The following is a 16171-nucleotide window of genomic DNA, read 5'->3' as shown; positions in this document are numbered from 1 at the left end:
AAGCAATTTTTTCACAAGTTTTTCTTCCATTTCACAGCACCTTGTAACAAAGGCCTTGCTGTTCACATAACCCAGAGTTGTTGGCTTGGTGCATGTTTTCCCACACCCATTTGTGTGTATGTATTTACAGGCACTCGCAGCGAAACTATGTTTGCCATTATTAAATATTAAAAGTGGGAGTGTTTGCATCGTCTGATAGACCAGCTACTGCTAATGGCACTGTGTGAGTGAGTGTGTGTGTATATATGTATGTTAGTCATGAGATGAGGCACTTAATGGCAGGAGCTGCTTCTCAACTTCTCGACACAGGGAAACACTGCTCTCAGTATTTCAGTGAGGGTGGCTTATATCCCTGAATTATCTCTGTCTTGCTTTGGTGTGTAGGCTGTCTCAGCTCTTCAGCCATCTGTCTTTCTGCTCAGCTCTTTCTTAAGATTCACTGCCTGCACTGAGGCATCACTTGGAGGGTTTACCGAATGAATTCCCAGGGGTTTTGGGGAGGTATGTTTGAATATGAAATTCAGTTTGGACTGGTTATACGTATGCCCGGCAGTATGTTGTCTCTATGCCCATATTCGGGCACTGTTTTTTGAAGAACAAAAGCAACAACAGGATGAGCTACAATTACTTCAAAGTCAATTTTGACATTTTTAAAACTTTGCTAACCAACAAACGATTTCCATATTAACAATGGATTAAATGATTATGTGAAATGTGAAAGCAGTCATTTTTAGTGACAAACCCACCCAACTCTGCCATTCCCCTCAACATTAGAGTATTTTTGTCATGGTGAGTAGCAGGAATGGACCCAAACGCAGAGACCAGCATGCAGAGTTGAAGAGCTTCTTTATTCTCAAAGTGGTCAAGGACAGAATAGTGCCAAACAGAACAATGATCCAACAAAGACTGCTTCCAAAACCAAGACTTAAATACTAACTGAACTAATTAGGGAATGGGAAACAGGTGACTAGACACAAAGGCAGGCTGGCAGTGATTGGCTGGGAAAGACAGTGGGAGTAAGGCAGGGCTAATGAGGGATAATGCCAGGCAGGTGTGAAGGGACGGCAGACTGAGGAAAAGAGCACTAAGACAAGGGCAGGGCTAACTAGGGTGAATGCAGGGCAGGTGTGAGGAGTACATGAACACAGGAGGAGAAAACCAAAAACACAACAAGCACAGACCGACCAACAAAGGCAACCCAAATGAGGGCATCTGATGGACAATGACAACCAAGGAATTCAAAAGAACAAAAACACAGTGAGTCCAAACATAACTGGATATTCATTGTTTTGATGGCCTGGAATTTTACTGCTTTGGTTCACCCTCACTGCTCTCAGAAAATTCACATTTAAGAAGCTGTAACTGACTCAAAATCATTAAAATAGTTGCCAATTAATTTTCTGTCAATCGACCAATTGGTTAATCGACTAATCGTTGCAGCTGTATTGGCCAGAGACACATCTCAGAATGAATGCTGATGTTGTTCCACATCTGCTGGATGTCCAAATAATAACTATTTGCATGATAACATGTCAATGTTGAATACAGCAAGTTCCACTTCCCTCAAGTGCCCAAAATATCAATTAATGCTGCTTTAAGCAATCTTTGAAGTCCATTTTGATATATATTTCTCACCTAACAAAATTGGCTACTTCACTTTATTTCCCTGGTAGCACTATATGACTTTTAGAGTGGTTATAGCAGCACAGGTAGCGATACCTTCTTATTAAGGATATTGAAAAGGGTGCTTGTTTTTTACCCATGTGCAGCCCTAATGTGGGGGTGTGCTCCCATTGGTTGCATTCACATGAATCTGCCCATGTTTTATTATAATCCGGTTATCTTCCTTGTATAAAAAAGACAAAATATTGGTTTATACTTTCAGAAATTGCTCCTCGCATATTCATTCAGACCTGCCGTTGCTAAAAAAGGGCATGTTGGGGTGTAAAACAAGGTCACCTTCTCCAGTACATATCAATGGATGGCCTCCATTACCATCCGTGGTAAAACAAAGGGCTCAGGTGGTCCTGCACACAGGTAGACAAAGCTGGTTTGAATGTTAGCAGCAATGCTAGCTCAGTAGCTGCTATTATCTGCTGCTGTAAGAGTTTTGATACGATAGTGAGGACTCAAGGAGCAAGGAGCAAGTGGGCTGATTGGATGATGACGGGCAGGTGAGGAAAACATGATGAATGAAAATGTTGCATGGAGGATGAATCCATGATAGCTGTGTTGATTGTTATTGAATTGTTTGACTGCAGCTAAGATGGGTTGATGGTGGTAAATGTCAGCTTGATGAGAAATATGAAAATGCAAGCTACAACATAAATAGGTGCTCTACCTGTGTGTGTGTGTGTGTGTGTATGTGTATATATATATATATATATATACTGGCAATTCTGATCTGCTACCTTCATGTTTGGGAATATAAATGTAAACCCACAGCTAGGCAAGTGGGTATTTGAGCTGTCTGGTGAGAATGTCTTGTAAGGACTTACAGTGGGTGTCCTTCAACACGTGTAATATTGATATATTTCATGACTTTTTGGAATCGGCAGATTCATAACTACTTTCTCTCTATCTCCTGTGGCCATACATCCATTTTTTAATCTCTTTTCTGTGCCCTTTATTCTTTTTTCCTTCCTTTTCAATCAATGTCCCACTCTATTTGCATCAGTCTGTCTCACATGCCACCACCTGGGGAAAGGTATTAAAGATTTATTATGAATTAAATCACAACCCTGCACTGTGGTATGGCAGTCTTCTAAAAATTTAAATTATCGTTTCAATAATAATGTTGACCCCGGTATATCTTGTCAGAGGTAAAGTCAGTGAGGAACCAGTGTTGAACCAGAGTGATTCATACACAGACATGCACACAAACACTCTGCATTCATGACATTATGTATCAGCAAATGTGTTTTAGCTCTGTCATAATATCTTGCAACTGTACTGTACCAGACTCTGGGAACTCTGAGACACCACATTCATCCAGAGGGATGTTTTGTCAAACCACATGGAAGACTTAGCAGTTGGAAGGACTGCTCATGCTCAACAAGGGACAGACGAGAGGGACAATCCAGTGGTGACATTTAGCTGAGGAGCACTGCCCTTTAAAGAAAGTCAATTTAACAAGAACACACAAAGGTCAGTGTGTTTAGGCGGGTCCTCATGATGAGCTATAAACTGCTACACATTGGTGACACAGTGACAAAATCCACTTGTACATCATTTGCTCTCTCTCTCGCTCTCTCTCACACACACACACACACACACACACACACGCACACACACACCTCACTTACTCTAGCTGTCCTGGCTGATGCATTTCCCTGCAAACAACAGTCTTAAAATCCTTCTGTCAAGTCACAATGGAAAGAAAAATGGCTATTTCACCATATTGGAAAATTTTCAGTGTACACCTACTGAATAAATAAATCACAAGGTTGATACTTTGAACTCCTGCCCAAGTGGTAAGAATTGATTTAATTTTTAAAACATTTCAACCAGTGTTAACGTGCAGTTATTTATTCACAGACGTGCACACAAACACTCTGTATTCATGACATTATGTATCAGCAAATGCAATTAGCAAATCTGTACCAAACTCCATGAACTCTGAGACACCACATTCATCCAGAGGGATGTTTTGTCAAACCACATGGAAGACTTAGCAATTGTTTTTTTCGCACATTTGAAAATTTCACAGCAGATCACTAGAATGAGTTTTAGGGTTGGGTACTGTGCACATTTGAACTGACACCAGTACCCAATGGTAACTTTTCTTGGTACTTTACTCTCTCTATAATAACAAAGTAGTATTTCTTTGTTATTATAAAGAGAGTAAAGTCAACATATGGTCTCATTCATATGTTTACGTAGGATTAGCACACTAGTCACCTGCCCAGCATGGTGCCGTTAAACCAGAAACACAGCAGCTACACCTTATTTTTATACAATCTATAGGCTACACACAGCATGACAAAGCTATGCTAATGATGCTTACCATGCTAACTAGCTGCTAGCCACTGTGCAGGCTGGTAAAATGGATCCGGCGCATCTCTTTGTATCCGCAGGTTGATGCCCTGGTCAGTGTCGGAGCCTCCTTGTGAGACACTTTGGTTGATAAAAATGTTTTTAAAACTTATTTCAGGGCCACGCTGCCTCTCAGTCCCGCAAGATACTGAAATTTGGCACCGATTGATCTAATGTGAATCAGTACTCAACGTCAGTACCAACGTAATTCGGTTGGTACCCTTAAAAGTACAGAGTTCAGTCCCCAACCTTTCTGAGTTTGCAATTGGCTTCACTTCCTTTGTTTCCTTCTTTGTTATAATTACCAAAATATCCTGTTTCATAGAGAAATAAAAAATTTCAGAGGCAAGATGCCATCAAAAAAACTTTTTCAGCTTTAGTAGCCTTTAGCGTGTGTGCCCAAACTCTGCACCCATCTCACTGTAGCTTGTGACATTGGTGGGTGATGGATCACTATCTTGCTGCTATTGCTCTGGCTACCGTCATGGATCACTATGCCAAAAAGTGGCACCCTGCAAGATAGATATGAATTTTATGCAAGGTATGATCATTATCTTGCATCCATATTTGAAATTGATAACAGGTACATTTTAAACCTAATGCTAATGTGCAAATATGCTAATGTGCAGATGCGAAGTGGTCTAAACTCTGGCACATTATGCACTTCTAACAAAGACGGGGTTGGATTTTCAACTTCTGCAGTGAAAAGAAAACCCTCACTCTCTTCCACCGGCTTCCACCTAAGGAGAGACAGGTGGACTCGGGGCAGTTAAACCCCAGTGAATCAGGAGAATAGACTTCAAAGATAAGCTGATTTATACACAACTTTTCACCTCAGGAATGCTGATATGGGGATGTTAGCATTTGGTGAGACAGGAATGTTGAAGCCGGCCCGGCTGTCTGTGATGTACTGCACGGAGGGGCCGTGTATTATTTCATCTGTCTCCAAATGCTTCTCTGCTCTCTTGTGATGTTTTCAGAGGGTGGGTATTACGTCCAATTCACAGATCCTTTTACAAATCCTGATCAACGTGATTTGCTTTAGCATTCTTTAGCATACATTAAAAAAAAACAGAACAGAAAAATTTAATCTATACAGTGATTGAGCTTTAGAAAGGAGATTTAATATTGTTTTACAATCACACACTGAATACCTTCGATGTTGAGATAACTGTGGCATATTCATTATCTGGGGCTTAATCAGTTAAAATGTCAGTTTTGTTTGAATCAATAGAGACGTTTGAGAAAGATCTTTATATTCATAAATTCATAGTGTCTCAAAAATTGCATAAATACCTTCCAGTATTATTAATTACTGTACTGTAAGTACAGAATATGTTTTTTTTATCACTCTATGGATAAGCACATACAGGAGTTTAATTTTAAATTATAAGGAGAAAATCACATCACATGTTCAGACAAACAAATAGTTTTATCGCATAATGAAATGTGCTCTCCTTCCACAGAGAAGGACATCAAAAATGCATTACAGGAGAACAAGATGTATCGGAACATGAAATTATTCAAGGATATCTGGCCCCTGAAGGATCGAACAAAAACAGGTTTCTGAAAAAACACTAGCAGCAAAACAGACCATTACTCAGACCTCATGTTCATATAAACAATCTCTTCACTTTGAGCATAGCTTTTCAGATTTAGTTCTACCGACCTGGATACACCTTCCCCAGTGGTATCCATCATCCACCTCACACAAGTTTACTCTGCCCGGTTCCGTGCAAGGCTTCGCTTACTTCGTCTCTCTCAGCTACCATGTGATCTGTCTCCTTTGTGGATCTCAAAAAGTTTGACTCTGTTTTCTCCTCTCTTCTTAGCCTCCTCTCGTCTCTATCATCCGACTCTCATGCCTCATGCCCTTCCCCTCCACCCCACCTCTCCCCATCTTCCTTTTCATTTCTCCTCTTCTGCTATTCTCGTTGGTGATGAGAAGCATTATTTCTCAGAGCTTTTACACCCGGGAGGCCACTGCCTGGCTTTTGGCGGACGTTGATAAGGGATGATGCTGCGGTTGCCAAGCCATACAAATTATTTCAGGAATAAAAAGATCAATAGCATCTTTTAGCAAATCCTCCCCCTTCCCAGACCACCGTTCATCCCAAGTTTATTTTTCACTGCCAGAATAAAAGTTAGGGGAAACAAAGAAAAATCAGAGTGAGGCAACTTTTTAACTGTGTGCCCCTGAGGTCATTCATAAGAAACAAAGAAACAATAGCGTCAGCCTTTCTGTTTGCTGAAGTCGTCACTCTCAGGACCAGACCTGTGAGTGAGTGACTGTACACAATGCATTTACAGCTCCACTTCAGTTTCTTGCTTTCAAGCTTTCACATTATTAACACTAGAACCGCCAAGGGGTCATTTTTACCCCCGTGGCACTTTCAAATGCATATAACTCTGTTAAAAATAAAACCCCTACATCTCTCAATTCATGACTTTTACTAAAATGGGTTTATTAATCATCTAGTGAATTATGGGGGGTGTGGGATAAAAAGAAAATAAAGTTTTGATCATTTATACCTCGAATCACCGAGGGGTAATTTTTACCCCTCATAGAAACCACTGTATAATGCCGTGCTCAACTCATGCCACATCGGTTGCTTAGCAACACCCATTGTTTTGATGTCCTTTGATAAGCAGGCTGCCATATCATGAGCTAGAGCTAGCTAGATCTGATAGACAGACAGGCGGACAGATATGGATTTGGAAACATGAACCGGAGCAGATGAAGGATTAATGCCCAAGAAGTTCTGGCAACGCTCCAAGACATAAGTGTGGGACATACTGTTGTTGTGTCTCATTTGATTACTCTGTATAAAAACTGTAATAACAACAATTTGTGGTTTTAGGGGGAATTATCCTCTATATCACCAGCCATACAGTATCTGGCAACCTGCACTGTAACCACAAGACACACCACAGCAGTAATGAGTAGACAGATAAACTCCTCTTTAAACCACAAGATTAAAGAAACAAGATACAACATGTTAATAGAGCCAGGTCAGCTGGTTTCCCTTGCTTCTAGTGTTTATGCTAAGCTAGGCTAACCACGTCCATGCTAGCTTCATACTTAACACAGAGACATGAGTGGTATTGACCTTCTTCTCATCTCACTGGTGAAAAGAAAGAGAATAGGATTATTTTCCTAAATGATGAACTATTAATTATAATTATCAAAGCTTCTTCATGAATGACAGGCCAATTTAAGTGATCTACCCTTTTCACAGCAGACATTTTGACATTTCATAGCAGGAAAAGCACAGGTGTAATAGTGCGTTCCATTCAAGTTGGAGGTCAGAAATTTCCAAGTTGAAAATCCCAAATGCCGAGCTCAAAACGTTCCACGACTCACAGCGCCAAATTCAAATAATCAACGTGGCTGACCGTGAGAAACTTGTCATCTTATGGCAGGCAGCAACATCGTTTGCAACATCTAATTGCATTCATTTTGACATCACTCTACATAGGTAATTAGTCTCATTTTATTGACAGCGGGTTTCTTTTTACTGTGTTTGAAATCAGTCCGCGTTTCCCAGTCAGAGCTCTGATTTTGAGATTTCCATCCTACTTTTTTTTTTGAGTAGGAAGTCAGAAATTTCCAAGTTGTCTGGAAAGCAGCATAATTAATTAGCTTAATTGGTGCATTTCATTTTGCATGTCCTGCGCAGGGACCTGGTTTTGTACATGCTGGCTCTTTACATGGCTTACTGGGATACTCCAATGGAAACTTCAACAGAACCATTGTTAATGTTATCAGGAACACCTGAGCTTTTTCTGCTATGACAAGTAAGACAATAACATGATGTTTTTTTTAAATCCTGTGATCTTGTCTGTTACAGCACAATGACGGTAACACATGCATTAGGCATATATAATCCCAATACCAAAATACATGTGGTGTGTGTTTATGTATTTTTTGAGGACACTTTTCAAGCACATTTATTGTCTGTTTATGGAAACACTAAATGTTGAAGAGCGCACATCTGCTTACATTTACTTACTGCATGTTGCGTTTTTTGAACCAAGAAGCCACAAGCAAGCTTTGCAGGCAGTTTGTGGCTCACTCTGAATTCTACAGCAGCAGATTGCTGCCACAGTGACAATACAAAATCACCTCACTTTCTCACTATAATGAGATACTGTCATTGTGATTACAGATCGTTCGCATTATTGTGACACAGCAACTTATTTTGTTGTAACAAGAAACTTTTTTCCTTGTCATAACAACATGCTAACTTCTTATTAGAACAAGAAAGAAAAAAAAAAGATTCAAGCATACAGGGAGAACCTTGTAGTCTGTGGTCATTAGAAACAAAGAGCATGTGTGTGGTCGGGAGTTGTTCACTAATTTGTAACCACTGACCTTTTTTTTTTTTGTTCTTTTTTATTTGCTAATGAGATTTACTCAGCAGTGAATGGTTTTATAGGACCTTTGTGGAAGGTGCATTAAAAATGAAACATATGATGACAGTTCAGCATTTTCTCATTAGAATTAACTGAAAATACACAGCTGCTCTACTGAGGGAGTGTAACGGAGTACTTCAGCACCAGCTTGGACCAGAATTTGTACCAAAATGTCACTACCGTTTTTTTTCAGCACCCAGTATTTGTGTTTCCCTAATCACAGATATGTTTTGAAAATGTTCTCAGTCTAGTTATACCATCCACTGTGCTGAGCAAGATCTCATCCAATTTCTTACCAACTTTTCTTATTATAGTGAGAACAGTTTCAAGATATGTTGTCATACTAAAAAAAAAGGGTTGTCATTATAATGAGGAAAAATGATGTCATTATATAAAAGCATCATATTCATCTTGTATTAACATGTCATCATGAGAAAAGTTATCCTGGTCTCCTGAAGATGATTCCATCCAGCTCTTCTATATGGTTTATTAGCTAAGGTCATTGTAATGCCAGTGTCTGGTTAGTAGCACCATATCTCTACATATACCCTGCTCATGCTCCATGCATAATGATCTACAGAAGCTGTCATAGATCTTTCCGTGTAAATGAAAGAAATGGCTGGACATAATGGGCTTTCTACAGCCCTAAATGAGACACGGATATGAATGATGGAGCATTATGATGGTAGTCTTTGTCATTTTCGGCCATGTTGCAGCTTCATATCAATGTGCTGAATGGCCCATTACTCATCATTGGAGATCTGTGTGTGTGTGTGTGTGTGTGTGTGTTTATGTATAGAATTGTGTGTGCAGACACAAGGATGGGGAGATAAAAAGGGTAGTCTTTTAAATCTCTGAGGTTTCTGTGTGTAGGCCGGCTATTGTAAGGACATACTATATGTGAACTCAACACATCACCCTCTCCACTTATACAGACTGTTATTATTCCTTTTTTTCCTATTATACCATGTATCTTTCGAGAATAAAAGTAAGAGAATAGAAGGTTACAGTGGACGGACCTCTTCATGATTTTTAGAATTAAAATAGACATTTCAGTAATAGTAAAATTACAATAAATATATTCTTTTGTTTGAGACAATATCTAGCTGCTTTAATTTTCCTCTTTTTCTCTCTTTCTTTCACATCTATTTTCATCTCGCTCTGTTGCCAAAGGACGTTTCCTATCCATATCCGCTTGGTAGTTTTACTGATGTTTAAGTTATTATCAGTAATTATGTCAAAGGCACAGTCTGACACAGCTGCCGTCGAAAAGAGCAGCTTCTGCCAAGATGTCCTTGAAAATGGCAATTAACCCCCTAACTGCTTCAGTGGAGCTGCTCAGCGGTTGCAGTAGGTTGTGACTGCTCTGCGGCTGCACAGAGCTCTAAGTGTATTAAGTGTAAAGTGTTGGTGAAAAAGATTAAGTCGTACCTGGGAAGCCTAGAGGTTAGGGAATAGGCCTGTGACTGAGAGGTTGCCAGTTTGGTTTTGAGAAAATAAATGACAAGGGCACGCTGCTCCCTCAGCAAACTGCTGCTGAGTCGTCCTTGAGCTGGGAAGAAACCCCAAATTGCTCCAGTGGAACTGCTCAGCAGCTAATGGTAGAAGATTGGTGATTGTAGACGGCAGCTCCCTGATGTGGACATGTATAAAAGTGTGTGTGCCGGACAGGACTCTGCTGAAAAATAACTGCAATCTGCAAACTGCAAATTTCCACAACATATTTACACATTTCAAGGACCAGTGTGTAAGATTTAGAGGCATCTAGCGGAAAGGACTTGGCTGAAATGGAATATAATATTCATGAGTTTGTTTTACTGTATAATCACCTGAAAATAAAAACCGTTGTGTTTTCATTACCTTAGAATGAGCCCTTTATATCTACACAGGGAGCGGGTCCTCTTACACATAGGCCGCCATGTTTCTACAGTAGCCCAGAATGGACAAACCAAACACTGGCCTTAGAGAGATCCTTTCATGTTTTTTGTGAGTTTCGTGGCCACTGTAGGTTCTCCTACACACTTTGGAGGGGAGGGAGAGGGGTATTCATTTGGTTGTAATCTGCAACCTCACCACTAGATGCCACTAAATCTTACACACTGGTCCTTTAATGTACATTAGTACAGTATTCATACAAGACAATTGATCATTGATCTAAAAGCATAATTTCATTGAAGAACTGTAATAATGTTATATCTAACCTTTACTTATATATCATTTCTTTAAATAAAATTACACATGCTTCAACATTAATAAATAGAGAATCAGATGATTTCACTCAATAGTATTTAAGTCTGGATCAAAGTGGTGGACTGAATATCCAACTAATGGTTACTGAAATAAAATATATACAAGGGGGGGAAAGGATGATTGAGCATCAATAAAATTATAAGCTAACCAATCTGATATAAATTGTTTGATTCCTGTTACAATATTGAGAATGAATACTCAAAGAATAAGTACTTTCATTATTTATTGTGAGGCTTTACCCAGAGCAAAGCAAAAACTGTGTTTTTGCACATTTTTCTGTCTTAAACCTATCATTTGAAGTGTAAAGCCTACTTGTCAGAGAAGGCATACCTTTGACCTTTTGTATTATTGAAACCAGCCAAGGTATGGCACATCATATTATTTGATGTCCTCGCCTTGATCGGTGCAATCAGTCAGGCATTAAATCTCTACTTTATAGCTATTCTGAATGTCATTCTCTCTCCTTCATCTGTTTGACAAGGAAGGTCTTTAGCTTTGAGTGAGCAAAGCTGCGAGGCATCACATCTGTTCTGCAGCATAACAGCACAAGAAGAGTGTTGAAATCTGCAGACAGAGGATGTTTTTTTATTCTATATTTGATTTACTATTGAACCTAACCACTGCTAGTAGACTTAATGTCACCCAATGTCTTCATAAAGGTGAAAGAAAGGCATAAGAAAAGCTGAATTGTGTTGAAGGTCTACCCTTGTTTGATGGTTATCTCTGACATTGGGACCATTATGTTATTCCACCTATTGTGTAGTGTCAATGCCATTCTTTAAGATTTTCTTCTTTTTATATCATTATGAAAGAACAAATGGAAATGATATTACACACCATAATAAAAGACAGAATACTCAAACGATCGCTTTAAGCATTGTTCATCTCAGTCAACATGGACAACAGCTACAACCCAAGCAGGGAGAGAGAGAGACGACAGAGGATGTAGATACTTTCCAGCCAGAGCACAACAAACACAGCACAGTGTAGAAACATGTATTATTTGTATGTATAGAGAAGCACCTTTAGGTCACATTTGGCATTCAGTGAGAGTCAGTGTGAAGCATACAGAATGTGTTTCTTTTTTCACAACTGTGAGTACAGTACGTTATATGACAGTCATGTGGTGCAGGTTAATTGGAGAGGACGCAGGTGTTGAATTGTTTGCAGTGGTGGATTACGCATTTCAAGTAAGTCTTGCGGGTTGATTTTCATACTGAATGGAAATGAATAGAAGCCAGTGGTCCTTCCTTGAAAGACAATATTCATTCTTCAAGTTAATTAATGGGCAAATAGACCTGCATGAACACATTACTAATGTTTCTATCATTTTAATGCAGATTGAATTTGAGCTGTTTTGTAAATATGGTGAATTACAGCCTGCGGAGGATTTAGGGGTGAGGAATCCAACCTGTTACTGTCCAAGCCAAACTATTCAATATACTGACTGAACATGTAATCAGATATGTCAGAATAATTGTGTCACTTTTTTGTATATTTCTGTGTCTTTGTGAAAGCACACAATATGGTTTCCTTCCATTAACATCCACAAACCCTCAACACTGTCTTGTCTTAGTTCCTCTTAAGTAGCTTTAAGGTTGTTAAGGATGACTGTTCCAACTGCTCTTTGAAACCAAATGATGGTTACTGTGTGTCAGATATTCAAACTCAAGACTCAACTTTTTTATGACTGTAACATTCAATTAAATGGACATTTTCTAGATGTCTTGTGCATAATTTTATACACATTTGCCAAAATCCAGCTTGATATATTTTAAACACAGTTTTGTAGGTTTGAACAACACTGGCTGCACATTATGAGTTTCCCTCTGGTGGGCTCTAGCTTGTTAAGGGATTTTAAAGGGCCAGTGCCATTTCTATTAATATAGAGTGAGCGCTCATAACAAAATGACTTTGAGAACATTGACTCACAGGTTTGCGAACAGCTCATTCTCAACTTTCCCAATACCTGTATTCCATTCAGAAAAAGTTCATTTTCAGTGAAGTGATTTTGGTCAGCTTGGCATTTGTTTTGTTGTCTAGCTGGTATAATCTGCATCCCAGTGAATATTTACTGCCTTTTCCTCTGCATTTTTTTGCAATTCTGAACCAAAAGCTCTGCCATGGGTCTTTTATTTAATAATATAAAGACACCAACACTTATTGTTTGTCCATCTGGTAAACAAGAATACTTATTATTCTTTCTTCACAGCTAGACAATGATAACTACAATCATCATGTTAAGGGCACAGCTGTTCCTGGGCAAAATGAGCTAAATGCCTGAAATGGTGCAGTATCAAACCTCTTATTAAAACAAATGTGGGCAGAGAGTGGGTGGTTACACTGATCGCTTATTCACCCTCTGAAACCCTAATTATAACAATAGCTGACACCATCGTTCCACTTTTAAAACTTGGCTTTGAGGCTGCAAACACCTGCTGGAGTGAATTATGTTCATGATGAGCAATGACAAACACAGTGACTGACATTTTAACTAAGTTCACTCAACACCACACTTTTTTTCTGTTAATTTATTTTTATTTTGTGTCATTTCCCCCCTGTTGTGGATTTTCGGAGCTGATGCACTGGCAGTTGTCAGTTTGAAGAAGAGAAGACCAAACCAAACTTCGTATGATGATTCTGGGAAAACTTTAATGAAGAACCTTGCAAGGGAGAGCGACTCAAGGGACACCTCCTGTTCGTACGGTGTCCCCAAACTCGTCTGACCCTCACAGTCCAAAACCAGCCTTTAAGCCAATCATAGAAACTAGTTCGTCAGTTCCGAATCATAAACCTATGACCTAAATCTGTATCTTTGGTTTGTCTTGTTGCGTCTGATGATGACCTGCATTCTGGCCTTGGTTCGCCTGTGAGGCTCCTGGTTTATTAAACAACATGTGTTATCTTCTGTTTGAGAGAACAGAAGAGTACAGCTTGACATTCTGTTGTCCTGGTCAGTTATGGAATATCCATAACAATCCCCTCTTATTGATCAAAAGATCAATACAAATTACCAATTTATGACTGGACTGGTGGACTGTAAGGGCACAAACAGAGTAGAAACAACATCCGCACAACAGATAACAATTCTCACACAAAAGTAATACAAGAATCAACAATTGCATTGAACAAAATCAAAAGTAAAATCATCAAAACACATAATCATTTAAACACATAATGCAATAACAATAAAAGCAAACAATCAGTAAATTAGATAAAAAAACCCCTCTTATGTACCCCTTTAAAACAACTGTCATGTGACCCATGAGTTCTGTCTTCCAACCACCAGGGGCAGTAGTGAGGCAAATCCTCAAAGAAGATCTCCTAGAACACCAAAGCGTTAAAGGAGGTCATTGACAGAGGTCACCAGTCACATGCGCAAACAACCTAAGACAAGACACTTCCTGCCTCTTACTAGATGAAATCCTAGCAACTTAAAGGGGAGTCATACAAACATTTGATTACATCATAACAATAAAACAAATCAATCACAAAGTGAAGTCTTCAACCCATGCACTTTGCGTACAGTAGAGGGCCATCACCATGGAGAGGTTACTAGCACATACGATGCATGGTGATGTGGAATCCATCCTCCTGGAGTGATCCTCTTCATTTTCATCAATTTTCAAACACACATTTCAAAAATAATTAAACATTCAATCACATTAATGAAAAACATATAAGATGACTAGATATTTAAGAGATTAATCATTAACACTACTCTATTTCTACAACTTTTCTCAAACTAAAAATGCATAAGATTAATAATCACATCATTAAAGAATCAAAAAATTATTCTAAGATGTCACCTGTAAATAGAAAATGATATGTTTCTTCAACTTTATGAAGTACAAACAAACATAACTCTATTCAATTTAGCACGGTGTGAGTGATTTATACCAAGAAAGCTTTTAGAAACATTAAACCTACAGATTTTGAGTTTCCTCCTCCTCATCTGAAATGATACCTGGGTGAAAACGCCTCATCCAGTCCTGGAAAGTTTCAAAATCATAATACCTCAAACCTGTGTGATTATGATCTGCAGTGTTTCCAGTGACATGCACCTGGGCTGCTTGGAGTACAGACCCTGTGGTCTTTTTCACTACCTTTCATTTAGCGACATCTGTGTGCCTTTTGGTTCACCTCTCTCTGGACTTCATTTATGCGTTTCCAGGTGAGCAGTGCATGACAGAACGACACACAGCTTAAGAAACAGCTACAGTGAGAAGAAGAAAAGGGGAGAAAGACGAGGAAGAGAAAGCAGAGGGGTGTGAAGTCTCATTTAGCTTCAGCAGCAGCAGAATCTTTCAGCTTCAGTGCTTGGTGTTGATAGAGGAACAGGAACAGCCGGGCTCCCCCACAGAGAAAGGGACCAGCACAGCGAGATGAAATGGCTCTTTCAAAACACCCTGATCACGCATTACAGCAAATTACTTCCCATCACATGGAAAAAAAGAAATAATAAATAAAAGAAATCAGTGTGCATTTTCATTGGACCATGGTACTACAGTCTGTGAGGCTGCAATGTGCATGCTCACAGCCTGGGATGATTTGTATTATACAAATGAGATCCGGGAAACGTGTGTAATTATAAAGTAAAACTGCATACATGGAAGTTTTAAGATGGGGTTCAAATAAAAGTTGTATTTAATAGACGCATCCAGTGCTTTTACATCTCGAGATACACTTGACGTATTCATTAGGCCTGATCCATATTGCTAATTAACTTCCCCTGTGCGAGTCTTATCTCAAATTGCCTGTGTGCTGCACAGATGTTCAAGAAGCATCTTTAAAAACCCTGGGCCTTGTAACTGAGTCCCTGTTAAAAAAAATTCCTGCCTCAGGGATTTTTTTTTTTTTTACCTCATGCAGTGACTTACAAGGAAAGTTGGATGGAAGCAGTGAATGTCAACAGCTCTAAAGTTATGAGAGGAAATTATGTGTGTGATAACGACGCCTCTGTAAGTGGCAATCCAGGGTGCCCAAACTGAAAGAGACATGTACATTTGTGGAGAACTCAGAGAACTCAACCTTTGATTTGCCATATAGAGTAGCTGGAAGGGCTTTTATCTTTATATATGGATGTTACCAAATGTAGAGTTGAGTACCATTAGGAGGAATGGTTCACGTTTACACCTAAAGTCTTTAACTCTTTGTGTTTAGTCCTGAAACCATCATGACCAAAGGCTCAGAGGTGCTTCAAGGACTTATAAGGACTAGAAAAGTGGGCATACAAGCAACATGCAATGTTTACTGGATTTCTAACCTTCATTCTTTAAAAAACATTGAGGAATAGGACAGCAAGCCAAAGTGTGGGCATCTTTTATCTTCTACACAGTAGATTGCTACTGACAATGACCCCTGTTTGGAGTAGAGATCAACCCACGTTATGTTCAGGTGTGTCTAAATGGGTCAGCAGACCTTCACAACCCTCAACTGTTACATGAATGGGTTACTTGACAGGGTTGGT

At 39.2% G+C, this 16171-nt stretch overlaps 2 long non-coding RNA genes across 4 annotated transcripts in view; one reads left to right on the top strand and one right to left on the bottom strand.

Annotated features, from left to right (window-relative positions):
- Nucleotides 1-889: 889 nt before the first annotated feature.
- Nucleotides 890-16171, top strand: part of LOC137169493 (uncharacterized) — a 58503-nt gene continuing 43221 nt past the window's right edge. For all 3 annotated transcript variants that reach the window (XR_010924469.1, XR_010924468.1, XR_010924467.1), the window contains exon 1: nucleotides 890-1257. This is a non-coding gene — a long non-coding RNA (uncharacterized lncRNA). The remainder of the gene's footprint in view (nucleotides 1258-16171) is intronic.
- Nucleotides 13334-14802, bottom strand: LOC137169494 (uncharacterized). Its single transcript, XR_010924470.1, has 2 exons — nucleotides 14632-14802; nucleotides 13334-14308 (listed from the first exon to the last, which is right to left on the bottom strand). It is a non-coding gene; the product is annotated as an uncharacterized lncRNA (long non-coding RNA).

This window comes from Thunnus thynnus, chromosome 18 (assembly GCF_963924715.1).
Source record: "Thunnus thynnus chromosome 18, fThuThy2.1, whole genome shotgun sequence".
Classification (NCBI taxonomy): Eukaryota; Metazoa; Chordata; class Actinopteri; order Scombriformes; family Scombridae; genus Thunnus; species Thunnus thynnus.
This window is presented reverse-complemented; position numbering and strand designations above follow the sequence as displayed.